The following is a 17,884-nucleotide window of genomic DNA, read 5'->3' as shown; positions in this document are numbered from 1 at the left end:
AAGTTTAAAAAAATTAAACTTATTAAAAGCTATTAATACTTATGCTAGTATTATTAAAAACGATGCCTTTGTTTAATTCGGATTAAATAGCCGAAGTAAATTTAATTGCGTTTATTAAAGAAAAATTTGATTAATAAATATTTATTAATTATAAGTTAAAAACGTTATCGAATCGAAGTTTAAAAGATAATAAATGCTAATCTATATTTGCGCGAGAGTTTGTTAATGTTTAAAGAGCGTTACTTAAAATAATAGAAATTAGCAATTATTAATTAATAAAGTAATTAATACTTATTAGCTTGACCTTAAGAAATTCGGCGAAAAAAAGACGAAAATAAATCGGTTTTTTATTATAAACTTGCAATATTACGCGAGGTTTTAAGAATTTTTATAAATACTTATTAGCTATTTGCAATTGATTTATTAATCAATTTACTAATCAAATACTAACCGGATAACTATCGAGTTGTAATAGCGCGGCGCTTAGCAAAAGTAAAATCAAGAATTTTTATAAATGCTTATTAGCTATTTGCAATTGATTTATTAATTAATTTATTAATCAAATACTAACCGGATAGCTATCGAGTTATAATAACGCAACGCTTAGCAAAAGTAAAGTCTAGCGCATCCGTAGCTAATTAAGCTTTATTAAATTAAAAATAAAGATTTGCGCTAAGCAAAGTAATTAAAAAAATATGAATAATACTTTAATTAATTAAATATAAACTTACTTTATTTATTTTGCAAATTTAAGTTTTCTTTTTTAACGCTTTAGCCGCGTATTATATCTGCTTCATTTTCTTATGCTTCGTCTTTATCTGCTTAACCTTTAGCCGCTTGACTGTTAGCCGCTTAACTTTTAGCCGCTTGACTTTTAGCCGCTTAACCTTTAATCGCTTAATTCTTAATTGCTTTATTAATTAACTTATTTTAGCTTGCGTTATCTTTTTTAATCGTAATGCTTAATATATCGATAGAAAAAGGTCGGTCCGAAAGTAAAAGTTCGTTTAATAATAAAGCTATTTAAAAGTATTAGTAAAAAGACTTAATCGCGATAATTTAGTTTACGATTAATTAGTTAATAATTTTAAATAAAAAAAAGACGACCTTACAAAGCAATGAATAGCGTTGTATTTAAAAGCGTAATAAATAAGAAAGCGATAATTATAATTAATTACTAAAAAAAAAAAAAAAAATTAGACTTTACTTTATAAAATAAAAATTACGAAAAGCGGCCGCTTTATCTTAATTGCGGCCGCCTTATCTTAGCTACGGCTGATTTATCATTTCGTAAATTCATTAGCGGCCGCGCTAAAATGTTTTAAAAATAAAATATACGAGTTCACTTTTAATTTTAATACTTTTATTTTATTACTTTTAATTTTACTTTAAACAATTACTTTTAATGTTTAGCTTTTTTATAATACTATTCAATATAGCCGCTTATCAGCTTGATTCGATAGAAAGTATTATTACAAATATAAATCAGCTTGATTTAATAAAAAAGATTAAAAAATCTATAATAAAAATCATTTTTTTATTTATTAATCTATTTATTAATTAAAAACGTTTTTCTTAAAATGCGGCCGATACGACGGCAATCGTAGCGGCAAGCAATCCGATGCTAAAAAACTTTAGCAAGCGTAAAATAAGTGTTTTTTTTACGTAATATTTTAATTTTTATTAATTTATTAATTTTTCTTAAAAAAGAAAGCTAAAGAAAGGCTTATTATTAATTAATCTTTATACGATAAAAGCTAATGCTCGTATAACAAAGCTAAAACAAGATCCTTAAGTAAATAAGCTTCGAAAAGCTAAAAAACGAAATTAAGCGGCCGCTAATCAGCTTTTTATAATTTAAAAATAAACTTTAAAATATTCTTAAGCATTAAAAGTTAAAAAGAAAACTCGATAAGCCGAAATGCGAAAAAATCTTATAAATAAACGGTACTTTTTCTTTTCTTTAATTTATTAAGCAATTTATTAATCGATTTTAAAAAGAATCGAAGCATTTATGCAAATAATCTTATTATATAAGCCGCTTCTTTTGCAATTAGATTTAATAATAAAAAATACTTAAATAGCGATTAAGTTGATAAAGCATTTAATTTAAACGAAAAGGTTTATAAAAAATTTAATTTGCGAAAAGACGAAAAAGAAAATAATAATATACTTTACGATAAATACGTTTCGATTACCGATAAAAAAATAAAGAAGATCACTCGGCAATTAGCACGTTAGCACGCATAAGTAAGCTTTTATTTCATTTAAATATTTATATTTTATTAATAATATAAAATCACGCTATATAATAATCGTTAAGCAATTTCGTCGCTATTAGTAAAGTATAGCGCGGTCTTTATTAATAAAATGCCGAGCTGCTAATTTAAAAAGTAAAAAAGCTTTCTTTAAATTAATAGCTTAAGACTTAACAAGCACGGTTTTAAAACGAATTAAATAAAAATTCATTTTATTATGCTTTTAATCAATTGAATTAATATTATAACTTTTAATCTTTATTTAATTAAGCTTTCTTACGTCTACTTTTCTTTTAATAAAAAGAAGTATTATCGAGTTAAAATTAAAGCAAATACCGATAAGATTAAATACGAATTACCGGGTTTAGCCGCTTAATAAAATATAAAAAGATTCGAAAAGAATATTAAATTTAAAAAAGCTAATTGCGATTTTATTTTATTTTAACGCGTTATGCAATTGATTTAAAAAAAAAAACGAGCTAGCTTCGAAGTTGTTTTACGGCGTTAAAAATAGCGATACGGAATTGAGATTATTTTTAAACTTAATGCTTAAGTTTATATAAAATAGAATTTACGATTAATTATAAATTTTATATTTTATAAAAATACTTTTATTTATCTTATTTATTAATTACATCTATTAATAATACTTATTAATTATATTTACTTATCATATATATTAATTATATTTATTAATCACATTTACTAATTATTATTAAAATGCTTTTCGCGATCGAAAAATATATTCGTAACTTCGAGAAGTCGTAAAGTATATGCAATTGTAAAACACTTTATTTGCTTTTTAAAGTTTAAAAAAGCTAACTTTTTTTATATAATTAATAAAAATCAAGTGCACTAGTTAATTATTAAGTTTTCTACTTAAATTAAAAGTCTTTTAAACTATAATATAATAAGCTAAGCATACTAAATGACTTATAAACTACGGTTTACGAGTAAAGTCTTTTAATTATTATTAGCTAGCTTAAATCTAATTACATTTATTAATCACATTTATTAATTACATTTATTAATTATATTTATTAATTATATTTATTAATTATATTTACTAATTTTATTTACTAATCATATTTATTAATCACATTTATTAATCACATTTATTAATCGTCGGTTTCTTATGTAACGACACGTCAAGTCTTTTAAACGCACTTTATATGCGTTAAGCTACTTCCTTCCTTTTTTCTTTCGTATTCTTCGTATTTTCTTATTCTTTGCTTTTAACTTATAAACTATAATTTACGAGTCTTTAACGCTTTTACTTTCGTATATATAAATTTCAGCTACTTTCGACCTTTATACTCGATAATTATTGATTTTAAATTATTACTTTAAAATTATTTTAAGCTTTTATATAAACCTTCGCGCTTTTATAAGTTCTTTTAAATAATCGCTTAAAATCGTCACATCTTAAAGTTTTAAATCAAAAGAATTAATCGACTTGCTATATTTAAAATCGATATAAATATATTAATAAAGTATTTTAATATTTACATTTATAAATTATATTTATAATTAATTATATATATATTTTATTTAATATAATAACGATTTTAAAACTATCTATATAAACTTATCTATTAATTTATAATAATAAAATTTCAAAAACCTTCGCAAGCTATCGAATTTATTACTTTCCTTTTTTGCGATACTTCTTTTTTATATATAAAAAGTCTTTTGCTCGTTAATAATATTAATTTTATAATATCCGTCGTTATATTTGTTTTTATTAATTTATTTAATAAATAGCTTAATTTTATAGCCGTTATTTAAAAATCGCTTAACTCGATATTCATTTATTTTAATTAACTAGCTACGATTACGCTTTTCTTCGTTTAGCATTTCTATTGCACATTAAGCGTTTCGACCGTTCGTTCGTCTAATAGAAAAAGAATAATAAGTTTTATTATTTACTTCGGTAAAGATCGAGTTTAATTAGTTTGCAATCTTTAATAAATTAATAACTTAATTAATATATAAATAATAAAACGGCATTTACAAATAAATCGATAAGCGTCCGTTAAAATATAAATTTCTTTTATTTATTCTTTAGCTATAATAGATATTCGAGCTTGTAGATATAATTATAAGCTAATACGATTATAAAGTGTTCTATCGTTTTATATAATGAATTTTTAATTAAATGCTTTTATTTTTAATATTTATTAGATTATATTAATTTTATTTACCGTATAATAGCAGCCGAAAAGAAAGCTGCAAAGATTATATTTAAATTAAGATTTCTATAAGCACTTTATCTTTGTATATTAATTAAACCTTAATAAATTTAAGTAAGTACTTATTATAACGACCTTAAGCGATTATTTAAAGAATTTATAAAAAAGCGAAAGGATTATATAAAGCTTAAGAAGATTATAAAATCATTATTTAAATTTGAAATTAATAATTATCGAAAGTAAAAGTTGAAAAAAACTAAGTATTAGATTCTTTTTAAGCGATTAAAGAATATATTCGTAACTTCGTAATAGTCGTTAAAGTACTTGCAATTGCAAAACACTCGGTTATAAAAGTATCTAAATTCTAATTGCTTTTTAAGATTCAAAAGAGCTGATTCCTTTTATATAATTAAAAGGAATCACGCGCATTAGCTAATTAATAAGTTTATTAGTTAAGTTAAAGGTCCTTTGACTCATATAATATGCTAAGCGAAGCATGTTAAGTAGCTCGTAAACTCTTTCAAATACTACTAGCTAGTTAAAGTCGATATAAATATATCGATATTAAGGTTTATATATAAGAAGGTTGTTCGTAATAGTCAATTTAAGTAAAAAGAGCTTAAAAGCGTTAAAAGATATAATTATAATTAAGCTTTAATAAAAAAGAAATAAAAAGAAATGAAAAGATAAAAAAAAAACCGCTAGTTAAAACTTAACGCTCGCAAGAATGCTGCTTAAAAAGAATTAAGCGTAAGCAAAACCTTTTTTAAAAATAAACTAACTTAATAAAATATATTTAAATTATAAAATGATATTATATAATATTCAAATATATAAGACGTTAATATATAAGTTCAAATCAACAATTTAATAGCAAATTCGCTAAAATCTAAACATGTTTTCTTAAGCTATTAATTCGTTTTCATCTTAAATTACTTTAATTACTTACGAAAATACCGATCTATTTCAAAGTCAAGAGTTCGAAAGCTCTACAACTAGTTTTTCTAGCCTAATACTATTAGCAACTATTAAATATTCTAATTAATATTATATTTAAAACGTCAAGGAATTAAGACTTTTAATACTTAATAATCATAGACTTTATAGTATTTTTAATAACAAAAAGCTAATCAAAATCTTTTACGAATCGATTAAAATAAAAAGAAAACTTCTTTTATATAGATTAAATTCGTTTAAGCAGCTAAGAAATCAACAAAAGAGCTTGTAATATACTATGAAAAGTGCGACCGAGCTTTAAAGCATCCGAAGCTAAAAGCTTCTAAAACGAAAGCATTAGCCGATCATCAGAAAACGGACGTTTGCAAACGCGTCGTAGGTAAGCCAAAACAAAAGCTTCGGCAAACTCAATTAAAATCTAAATCTCTTTAACGCAATTTAATACGTTTGTTTTTATTTATAAATTCGGTTAATAAATTTAATAAATCTAATTAATAAATTTAATTAATAAATCTGATTAATAAATCTGATTAATAAATCTAATTAATAAATCTAATTAATAAATCTGATTAATAAATCTGATTAGTAAATCTAATTAATAAATCAGATTAGTAAATCTAATAAATAAATAATAAAATTAATATCAAATAACCATATCTATTACGAAAAACGCTTTCGTATTAAGACTTAAAATTAGCATTTCGAAAAAGTATTTTAAATATTATATTATTTACGCGAAGCTCGTTTCGAATAATTAATAATCCGGATTAAAAATCTTTTTGCGAATTACAAAACTTATATCTTAAGCTTTTTAATGCTTTAATTATTAAGCGAGACCTCGACGATAAGATTTTAGAAATTGATCGCTATCTATTAAACAATTTACTAATTAATTAAAAACTTAGCATTTTATTAAACTATTAATTTAATATTAAGCGCTATTCTTTTATATGCATAATCGGAACTGCAATTATAAAAGATTAATATATAATTCAGCTTATGCTTAGATTTATATACGTTAAGTTTAATTATACAAAAGAAAAATTAGCAAAAATTATTTACGAACGCTTTATTAAATTAAACTTAATAGAAAAGATAATCGCGATTATAACGGATAACGCATTTTCGAATAATATAATAATAAAAGAATTACTTAAATGCGTTAAAAATACGTTTAAGAAAAAGCTTTTTATAAGCTAAAAGATTTTATACGTTTCGTATATAACTTACGTTTTACAATTATCTTTTAAAGCGTTGCTTAAACCGCGATTATCACTAACGAACGAAAGCTTAAAAAAGCATTAAGAAAAAGATTCTGATATAAACGAGTTAAAAAGAGCAAAAAGACGCGATAAACGAAAGATTGCATATATATTTGCGATTGTAAGTTTTTTATTTTAAAAAAAATATTTATTAATTATATTTATTAATCATTAATTAACGTACTTAAGTTTAAAAGTTTATCAAATGTATTACGGCTAGCTAACTTCGAAAATCGCGATTTAATAAAACGATAAAAACTTTTATCAACGATTTAAAATATCTTTTAACGAAAAGCTTAAAGCTTGTTTTAAATATTATTATAAAATAAGATTTTATATTTTATATATTTAATCGATTTATAACTTTTAAAGATATTATTTAAAAACATTATATAAAGATCGATAAGATAAGTATTTTTAAATTATCTAATACTTAATAAAAGCAAATCTTATAGCTAATCGATATCCTTCGACTGTTTCACTTTTTAATTATATACTTAAGTAAAAAGCTTAATCTTATTATTTAATACGGATTTTTAATATTCGATAAAATATTCGAACGTTTAAATAAAGCATAAGCACGATTAAAGTTTAAATATATAAAGATTTCGAAAGAAGATCGCAATAATTTTAAATAGATCTTGCAATTAAAAGAAAGCGTTATTAATACTATCGAAAAATTAAATAAGTATTATAAGAAAACGCAAAAGCAGTTAAAAAATATTTTTGCTTTCGCGATAATCTTACATCTTGTTATTAAGCTAAAGACTCTCGATTTAAATTTTTCTTAACTTTACGAAAGTAAAAATTAATTTATAATATATCGAACGAGATTCGAAAAGCTTTTTAACGAATATTATAAGTCTTTAATATCTATAACTTAACGTATTAATAATATTAAAGCAATCGATCGTTAACCGATAGCCGCTTTATTATTCCGCGGCAAATTAATATTAAGTTCTTTTTTATAAGCTTCTTTCGAAGATATAAATAACGAGTCGTCGGAAATGCATAATTATCTTTCAGTTCGTAAATTTAAAATTTTAATTCAAAACCTTAATTTTATTAATTTTTATTAATTGAATTTAACGATCGACGGACGAAAGAGTTTAACTTTTTAACGAAACCTTAAGCTTCGATACTTTGATTTAGCTCGAATAGCTAGAGATTTTTTATATATCTTTTTAATTAATGTTTGCGTAAAAAAAGTATTTAATATTATAAAAGATATTTGCGATTATCGTCGCGGTAATTTATCGCTATTAATAATCGCAAAAGAAATAATTGCTTTATATTTTAAAATGTATAATATTCGCTTAAATAAAGCTTAACACTCATTCGAATCGATTTTAATAAATTATAATAATTTAAATAAAGATTAGCTTAAAAAAGAATTCGAATAAAAAGTACAAAAGTTTTAAGAATAATAAAATCGTTAATTTCAAAGCTTATTTTATTTTAAATATATTTTTGCTTGCGATAATCTTACGATCGATTAAAACTTTCGAATAATAAGTTTTAAGCAACGAAAAGCTAAATTAATAATGTTAAAAGCTAAAGTGCGAGAATCACGTAAGTTTAAATAATATTGATTTTATAAATATTCATTAATTATATTAAATAAAAAAGAACTTAAATAAGTTTTAAGATATTAATAAAAATGTTTCGTTTAAAATGCGATAACTACGATACGGAAAGTCTTTAAATTACGAAAGGCATTTAAAAAGTAAATTAATTTACTTGCGATATTTTTACTTTTTATCGATTTATTAATCGATTTACTAATCGATTTACTAATTATTATATAAGATTATACAAAGCGCATTCTTCCGCTTCTTAAAGCAAAGTCGTAGCAAATCGATTGAATTTTTTATAAAGAAAACCAAGCAAAGTAAATCAATCGAAAGTAGCTACGGATTTACCTTTCGATAAGCAAACTCAAGATAATACAAATTAAAACGTTCTTAATAATATAAAAAACGAAAACGATTCAGAAAATTCAGATTCGAACGGTACGAACGAATCGATTAGCTTTAAACGTTATATAAACTATAAAAATAAAGTGTAACGACAAATTTATGCGATCAAAACGATTCGAATAATATTTCTTAATAAAATTATTTTAACGCGAAAGAAATATTAAGCTTTAAGCAAAGTGATAAAAAGATAATAAGTAAAAAAAAAGCTGATAGAATACCGGACTCGGCTTCGCTATTTTATAGAATCTTAAATGCCGCTCAAACTCCGAAACTTAATATTTCGAAACTTAAAACTCTTTTAATCGTTATTCAAAGTTAAAGTAAGTTAATTATTATATATAAGTTTAACGACTTTAAATCTAATACTTTTATAAGCGAACGAATTACAAATCTATTATCAACTTTAAAGCGCAAACGAATAAAAGAAAAAGAAGATAATAAAGCGGGATTAATATAAAATAAAAGGAAAAAAGCTTCTTTTAAAATCAAGCGTTTAATTGCAAAGAATATCGCTCTTATTAAATTTTATAATTAGCGACTTTGATTTTATTTATTAAATTGCTTTTTTTGTATCATTAAGTTTTTGTATTTACTTGTTTATAATTGATTATAATAATTAATTAAATTCTTTTTTATCGATATCTTTAGTTTTTTTATTATTATTAATATATTTATATCGACCTTAGCTAACTAACTAAAAATACCGGTAATAGTAATCAAAAGAAGAGTTCATTTGTAAACTATAGTTCACGAGTCAATTAATATGCTTCGCTTAAAATGTTATATTAATCAAAGGACTTTTAACTTAATTATAAAACCTTTAAGTTAGCTAGTGCACGTAATTCCTTTAATTATAAGTATTACTTTTACTAAACTTTAAAAGAGCTGATTCTTTTTATAACTATTAAGTTTTTTAATAAAGTTAAATTATTCGTAAAGCTATATAGCTCGTGAATTATAGTTTACGAATAAGTTACGTATAGCAGCTTTACGTACGCTACGTATAACAGCCTTACGTAGGTTACGTATAGCAGCCTTAAGTACGTTAAATGTAACAGCTTTACGTAGATTACGTATAACAGCCTTACGTAGTTTACGTATAGCAATACGTTAAGTGTAGCAGCCTTACGTAGATTACGTATAGCAGCCTTACGTGGGTTACGTGTAGCAGCCTTAAGTACGTTAAGTATAGCAGCTTTACGTAAGTTACGTATAACAGCCTTACGTAGTTTACGTGTAACAGCCTTAAGTACGTTAAGTATAGCAGCCTTACGTAAGTTACGTATAGCAGCCTTAAGTACGTTAAGTATAACAGCTTTACGTAAGTTACGTATAGCAGCCTTACGTAAGTTACGTATAGCAGCTTTACGAAAGTTACGTATAACAGCCTTAAGTACGTTAATTCTTTTTGTGCAGCATTTACTAATCAGATTTACTAATTAAATTTACTAATTAGATTTACTAATCAGAATACGTACAGTAAAGCACGTGTTATAGCCGAGCTATAGCCGAGCTATAGCCGAGCTAAGCACGTGTAGCAAAAAGACGTATAGCAAGCAAGGTTTCTTTCCGTATAGCATTTATTAATCAGATTTACTAATCAGATTTACTAATCAGATTTACTAATTAAATTACGTACGATAAAGCACGTGCTATAACCGAGCTATAGCCGAGCTATAGCCGAGCTAAGCACGTATAGCAAAAAGACGTGCAGCATACAAGGTTTCTTTCCGTGCAGCATTTACTAATCAGATTTATTAATCAAATTTACCAATTAGATTTATTAAACGAAGCGTTCCTTCTTTATTCCGCGTTGAATTCGTATTTCAAATATTGTAATTCACTTTTATTGAATCGAAGCATTGCATCGATTGTCATTAAGCGACGCGTTATATTCTTTGTTTCGCGTCGATTTATTATTTCAAATATTATAATTCACTTTTAATAAATTAAAGTATTGCATCGATTATTATTAAGCGACGCGTTATTTTCTTTATTCCGCGTCGATTCATTATTTCAAATATTATAATTCACTTTTAATAAATCGAAGCATTGCATCGATTATTATTGAGCGACGCGTTATTTTCTTTGTTTCGCGTCGATTCATTGTTTTAAATAATTCACTTTTAATAAATCGAAGCAATACTTCGATTACGATTAAGCTACACTTTTATTTTTATATAAGTACTCGCTCCTTTTCCTTTTCCTTTTCTTTTTCTTATTATCACTACAACTATATTCTATTCAACTTCTCAACCTTAACACTCAACTTCTTAACTTTAACCTTAACACTCAACTTCTCAACCTCAACTTCAATACTCAACTTCAACTTCTCAACTTTAACACTCAACTTCAACTTTTTAACTTCAACACTCAAATTCTTAACCTTAATACTCAACTTTTCAATCAACCTCAATACTTAATTACAATTACATTCAACTTAAATAATTATTTTCTTTTTGATTCTTTGCTTTTTGATTCTTTGCTTCAAGCTAATTATTTTCTTTATTTAACAATATCGATTCCTTTTTTTTATAACGCTATAGTAGAGGTCAACCTTTTTAGCACCGATAGCAATAAGCTAATCAACGAGATACTTAGTCGCTATAAGGATTTCGTAATCGTTTATACTAATAGTAACGTTATTAATTTAATGTTTACTTGCTATAACGGAGAAGATACTGCTTTGTTTTTAAAACTAATCGGCCTCGATTACGAATAAAAAGGTCGCAAAGGTTTTATCGACGAGTTCGGCATCAAGCATTATAGTGCTAATAAAGTTAGTAATAATATTTATATACTATGATCACTGATTAATTTTTTATTTAAAAAAAAAGCGCTTAAGTCTTTTGTCTTTTCGACCACTTTATTTCTTTCTTTAACTAAATTAGAAAGCAATTCATTTATAAAGATATTAAAGTTCGATTGATCTTAAGTGATCCTACTCTTAAGCTTTTCGATAGCGATTATACCGAAGCTAAAAGCATTTTAAAAGAGCTATTAATGCTATACCCTTTCACTATCGATAGCACCTTAATATACAAACGCCTTACCCTTAAGTTTTCGGATAAGAATAAGTTTAAATAAAGCAATAAGTGCTAAAAGCTAAGAGAGCTACTTGAGTCAAACGAGATTCATTTGAACTATGCTTATAAGCAAGAACTTAAGCCAAAAGCGGAGACCGAGTTAAACGTATTTTACGTAATTGCAAAAAAACGAGTCTTTATTAACTCTTTATAATTAATAGACTTAAGCTAAAGAACGAGTCTTTACCAACCCTTAAGCCTTTGTAACTAGTAAATTTGATTAATACTTTAAGTCTCTGATTAATAAATGTGATTAGTAAATGTAATTAATAAATGTGATTAATAAATGTGATTAGTAAACTTAATTAGTAATTATGCATATGCATATTTTTATATATATAAACCTTATGGAGTAACCCCACGCCCTATAAGGTTTCCTTATAAAGAGGGCAGAATTTTGTACCCCCCGTGGGTTCCCCCGTAAGAAGGACTTAAAACTCCGTGGGGCCCCATAGGGCCCCATGGAGCAGCCTACTTATTACCGGTAGAATCGTTAATAAATGTAAATTTAACCGACGAAAAATTAGCGAAGCTAAAATAAAGTTTAAAGCTATTAATCGAGTCGTCTTCGTTTTCGAGCAAATCATTTAAAGCTTTTATAATTTTATCGAATGCGCGGTCTAAAGATTCCGATTAAAAAGATAATGCTTTAAAATTGCCGATTTAGCTTGTAAATTGTAGTTTACGAGTAGATTTCGCACTTTTTAAATTAATCTTTATACTTAAATCAAAATCGTTAAAAGACAATTTAATCGATCGCATACTTTTTTCGAAATCTTTCAACTTATTAGCGTTTACGAAGTCGTTAATTCGGCGGCTTTTGCTTTTAAAAAAAGACTTAACTTTATAAGTTTTAACTTTAACGTTTAAAATAATAGCAAATCTTTTTTAAATACCGAAAACAACTCCTTTTTATACTTAATAAAGTGTTTTTAAAATTAAGTCCGAAATATAATAAAAATAGCAGTTAATTCTTTATTATTCGAGGTTCATTTTAATTTATTCTTTCGATTAAAGCTTTCGATACGTAATTAACGTAGTTTAGTTAGATTATAGCAGCGAAAAGTTAGCTTGATTTATTAATAACTCTTTATCGAAAAGTTAATAACATGCGTTTTAAATCGATCGTATAAGCGTGCTTTACAAAGCTGACTTTATTTTTTAAAGTCTTATCGTTTAATAAAGCAATATAATTATTAAAGAAAATTGCTTATCAACAAAGCGAATTTTAAAAAGCGTTTATATTTAAGAAAACACTTTGTTTCGTAATAATAAATATAAAAGTAATAAGATTATTAATTATAACGAAAAGCTAGCGTAGCGTAATGTTCTTAAAAGCATTTAAAGTCTTCGACTTAAATTTAAAAGCTTTTTATTTAGCAGTCTTTTTAAAAGTTATATCGTAAGTATAGCTTATAAGCTAAATAGTTAAGCTTTCGATCTAGCTTTTTACGTCGTAAAGCATTAAGTAATAATTTAAAACTTTGTTTTTTATTCGTAAACTACGGTTTACGAATCATTTAATATTAGCGTCGTGCTTAATCGCAATCATTCGAGCATTATTATTATATTTAAAAAGTTAAAAAGGTTTCGAGTAAGCAATAAGCTTATAGTTTCCGTCTTAGCGATTAAGTAAAGCGGTAAAGTATAGCTTATAATAGCTTCGAAAGACTTATTAAGTTAAAGAGTATATTATATTAGAAAGTGCATTAATCGAAGCTTTTTTTGAATTATTAATTCGAAAGTAATGCAAATATATTTAGATCTTTTTGTTTATAATAATAAAAAAAGTTTAATTGCTGTGTTTATCGTTTAAAAAAGAAGCTCTTAATATAAGCTAAACTTTCGTATAGCTATTCGCATTTATAATATTAAAAGAGCTGTTCTTTTAAGCGGTGTTTATCGAGCTAATGCTTTAGTTTAGCTTATTAAAAGATATTAGCTTAACTTTAAACTTAAAAGAGCTTAAGCTAAATATTTTTTTAACTAAAGTATTGCTTTTAATTTAATAACGAATATCGATTAGTTATTCGAATGAAGCATAAAGTTATTAAAAGCGTTAGTTCGATAAGCTTCGATAAATCGATATAAATTACAACGGATCATTAATATTATAAAACTTTTCGTAATTAGCTTAAAGTATTTAGCGTATTCGAAAGTATAGACTTTACAAAAGACTTTGTTTAATAAATCGACGGTAGACGGTAAGACTTTGCGATTAAAGCGGAACTTTATTTAAACGTTTAAATTAATAAGTTCTTTAAACTTATTTTTAAATTCTAATACGTTTTTCACTTTTTAAAAGATCTTTATACTATTGCAATCGTCGTCGTTAAAGCTTAAATTAAAGATCTCCGATAGCAAAAAGTAATTTATTATTTTGCTTTCTTTTTTGCTTACTTTTACTTAGCTACGACGGTCGAAGAATCGTAAGATCGCGTTATTAAAAAATTCGTTTTTTAAAAGCTTACGTATTTAACTAACAGCTTTCTTAATTAATTCTGCGGCAACTTAAAAAGGATTATTAATATTTTCGTTTAAGTTTAAGCGATCGAAAGCTAATTAATGAAAGTCTTAATAAAAGTTGATAAAAGCTATATTTATACTTATAAAGTCTTTAATTTCGACGAATTTAAAGCAGCGGTTCGACACAGCTTTAATTAATTCGTACTCGAAGCTATTTTTTTTTTTTAATAACTAAAGCTAATAGCAATTAATTCTCGAAAAAGTCGCGTTGCACTTTAAGTATAAAAGTTAAAAGAAAGCTTACGTCGGTAGACTTGCGTAAAATAAACATAATCAAAGCAATCAAGTTAGCGTTCGAAAGCTTATTAATAAAAGATAACATCGATCTTTAAGACAAAGCAAATAATAATAAAAAGCGCGCAATAAGTAATTTAAGCAAGAAGGTCTTAAAAGCAAAAGGTTGACTTAATCTTGTTTTAATTGCTAACTTATTTAGTACTCGTGAATTACGGTTTACGAGTAGATTCTTTAATCCGAGCTCTTTTTATAAAACAAAACTTTAAGTTTAATTCTCGTCGGCAAACTTTATACGTTTTTTAAGCTCGTCGTATTCGCTTTTAATATTATCGAAAGCTAAAACTAATAAGTTATATAATAAAACCTTTAGTTTTAGCTTTTTCAAAAGTCTTTCGTCCGGAATAATAATCTTATTTTTTCATTTGATATTAATTTTATCTTTTATAATTTAACAAGTAAAGTTAGTTACCGTAATATTAAGCTTAATAAACTTGCGTCTTCGAGCTATATTAGCTATAATCTTTTAGAAAGCGACGTAAGCAATAATATAATAATTGATGACTTAAGTAGCGTAAGCGTTAAGAGTATAGGTTTTTAAAATGACGCTTAATTAACGAGCGTTGCGGATTAAAATATATATAGCTTTAAAATGATAGTCGTATAGCAATTGACTTTTAGCGCTATCGAAATCTTTTTTAATTCGTTTGTGTCTTTCGGTATTTTTGTTGCAAAGAAAATAGATAGCGATGACTTTAATAATAAATTAATCGTAAGCCGAAAAGAAGTCTTCGGCGTTTATGTTTTTTTTTACGCATTCGGCTCGTAAAAACTAATCGTATTGCAAGATTAAATCGTTTTTCTTACTTAATTTGTTATTAAAATCGAAGGTTATTATCTTAAGCATAGCTAATTGATTAAAATTGCTTATTTAACGATAAGTTTAAAAGAATTTATCGCAAGTCTTAATGATTCGTTTTTCGAACTTTAGCTCGAAGCTCGATTATCGGATTAAAGCAGCTTGCTATTCGCTTATTAATAAGCTAAAAAGTGCATGCCGAATAAAAGCTTTTCTTTTAACGGCGGTTAACTTAAAAAGTATATTTAACTCGTGAATTACGATTTACGAGTCAAATATAAAATAGCGGAATTAAGGCTAATAATAGTAATAATTAATTAAATAATAATCAAAATCGTTAGTGTTAAATAAATATTATGTAATTGTAAAAAGAAAAAGAAAGTATAATAATAATATTATTATAATTATTATTATATAAAAAAAGAAAATGTTAAAAAAAAGAAAGAAAAGGCTTTCTTATATAAGTATATTTGTAAAGAAGACTTGTTTTTTTTAATAGCAGTTCACTTTCGAATACACGTAATTAAGCACGCTTAAAATAAAAGAATAATCTCGATAAAAAAATAAAAAAATAGCCGTATAAGCTTAAAACAAGTGAAAAACAATTAAATAATAAAAACAATCTGTATAAGAAAAATGAATAGCTAGCAAATTAAGAAATAACGAAAAAAGAATAAAAAATATAATAAAAAGCAAGTTTAAAAGTAAGAAAACAAACGTAAGAAATACTTTTTTTTATTAAAACAAAAAGAGTGATCATTAAGGCACGTCTTTTTATAAAATAAGTATAAAATAAAAAAAAGATAAAAGAATAGCAAAAACAAAGTAAAAGAATAGATTAAAAAACAATTTTATAAGCTAATTTTTGTTTTTTTAAAAGTGTTAAAAAAATGATTTAAAAGCTAGTAGGTATGAATTTAAAGATCACTTTTAAGTTGAATAGTTTATTATTGCCGTCGTCGGAAAGCTCGTATTCATTTAAGTCTAAGTCGTTTAAAAAACTTAAATATTTCTTTTTTTCGTCGTCGTTTTTTTTTAAAAAAAAAAGGTTTAATCGCAGCGGTAAAATCGTTTAAAACGATTAGCTGCAAATAGGCTGCTCCATGGGGTGGGGGCCCTATGGGGTTTTCCTCCTTATTCCCTTTGAAAGGTCTTGGCCGATAAGGGACTTTTTTTTTTAAACTTTATAAAAAGGATTTTTTTAAGTCAAATTCTTTACGAAAGATAAGGAAACCTTATAGGTTTAAAATAAGACAGCTAAAAATAATATATATAAGGCCGTTAAAAATAAAATAAATTTACGAATATTTATTAATTTTACTTAATCATTATATTTATTTATTATATTTATTAATTATATATATTATACTTTATAATTATATTGCATTATATTATAATAAATTAAAATTATTAAACAAAACTTCTAGTTACGATTTCTCGCAATTTCTTAACTAACGCTATATCTTTGTTTTAAATCGTTATTCTTTTAACGTGAATAGCATATAAGTTCGTTATTAAAAGTAATTAGTAAATCGATTAGTAAATCGATTAATAAATCGATTAATAAATCGATTAATAAGTACTTACTTTTAAACTCTCTTACGAAGAATGCTTTTAAAGCTTTTTATAAACATTCTAAAGCACCGCTTTAAAATTTAAAGTCTTATTTAAAATCGTAAGTGATCTTTCGAACAAGACGCTAAAAAAAAGTCTTTTTTATAAAAAGCTCGATGCCTTTTTAATATCGTCGGATCTCTTTTAACGCAATAGCTATATAAATTAGTAATTGTACTTAAAAATCAATTTATTAATTAATTAAACTTATTTCTTAGCTTATAGCGACGGCGCTTTCGTTAGCTTAAACTTTTTTTTTTCGCAATAATTGTAAACTTCTTAAAATACTTGCTTTTTTTGGATTTTTAACGAAAAAAAGTTTTAGCTATCGAAAGTGATTTGCTAATTGATAAAACGAAGCGATCAGCTTTAGCCGTCGAAAGTGATTTTTTAACTCTTTTATATTGAAAAAAAAAATATCATTTTCATTTGAGTTTTCTTTATCATCGCTTTGCTCTTCTTTATCTATATCATTATAAAGCATCGTTTTCGTCGCGGTTTTTATAGCTATAATTAAGCTTAAGATAATAAAAGACTTTTTAAAAGCTTTTTACGCGAAAGCTTTTTTAATACGATTGCTAATAAAAGCAAAAGAAGGTTTAGCAGCTGCAAAAGAATTGTTTTTAGCACTTAAGTCGTAAAACGGATCTTCTTTTTAAAGCTAAGCTAATGCACTCGCTTAGCTCGTCGATTATTATATTGCTTTTAAAGCAGTTTTAAAATAATTAACGAACGAAAAAAAAAGATTTAAAAAGATTAAACTTATTAAAAGCTGTTAATACTTATATTAATATTATTAAAAACGATGCTTTTGTTTATTTCGGATTAAATAGCCGAAGTAAATTTAATTGCGTTTATTAAAAAAAAATTTAATTAATAAATATTTATTAATTATAAATCAAAAACATTACCGAATC

This window comes from Drepanopeziza brunnea, assembly GCF_022702325.1.
Source record: "Drepanopeziza brunnea f. sp. 'multigermtubi' strain 214-2 chromosome Unknown ctg17, whole genome shotgun sequence".
Lineage (NCBI taxonomy): Eukaryota > Fungi > Ascomycota > Leotiomycetes > Helotiales > Drepanopezizaceae > Drepanopeziza > Drepanopeziza brunnea.
This window is presented reverse-complemented; position numbering follows the sequence as displayed.